Genomic DNA, 876 nt, shown 5'->3' with positions numbered 1-876 from the left:
GTGCAGGTTTGTTACATATGTATACTTGTGCCATGTTGGTGTGCTGCACCCATCAACTCGTCAGCACCCATCAACTCGTCATTTACATCAGGTATAACTCCCAATGCAATCCCTCCCCCCTCCCTTCTCCCCATGATAGGCCCCGGTGTGTGATGTTCCCCTTCCCGAGCCCAAGTGATCTCATTGTTCAGTTCCCACCTATGAGTGAGAACATGCGGTATTTGGTTTTCCGTTCTTGCGATAGTTTGCTGAGAATGATGGTTTCCAGCTGCATCCATGTCCCTACAAAGGACACGAACTCATCCTTTTTTATGGCTGCATAGTATTCCATGGTGTATATGTGCCACATTTTCTTAATCCAGTCTGTCTTTTTTTTTTTTTTTTTTTTGAGATGGAGTCTCGCTCTGCTGCCCAGGCTGGAGTGCAGTGGCCGCATCTCAACTCACTGCAAGCTCCACCTCCTGGGTTTACACCATTCTCCTGCCTCAGCCTCCCGAGTAGCTGGGACTACAGGCACCCACCACCTCGCCCGGCTAGTTTTTTGTAGTTTTTAGTAGAGATGGGGTTTCACCGTGTTAGCCAGGATGGTCTCGATCTCCTGACCTCATGATCCACCCATCTCGGCCTCCCAAAGTGCTGGGATTACAGGCTTGAGCCAATGCGCCCGGCCTGTCTTAAATTGGTTTTTCTACACTGTCATGCCCACATTTAAGTGGTGTCTTCACTTTAACCTTTGTCACATACTCACAAACCAATCAGCACACACTCCCCATTCTGAGTCCATGAAAAGCCCTGGACCCAGCCACACGTGGATCTTTCCCACCTTTGGGTAGGGGGACCACCCCCATATCCCCTCTCAGCTGAAAGCTGTTTTAT

The sequence above is a fragment of the Trachypithecus francoisi genome, unplaced genomic scaffold (assembly GCF_009764315.1).
Source record: "Trachypithecus francoisi isolate TF-2019V2 unplaced genomic scaffold, Tfra_2.0 Contig00030, whole genome shotgun sequence".
In the NCBI taxonomy this organism is placed as follows: domain Eukaryota; kingdom Metazoa; phylum Chordata; class Mammalia; order Primates; family Cercopithecidae; genus Trachypithecus; species Trachypithecus francoisi.
This window is presented reverse-complemented; position numbering follows the sequence as displayed.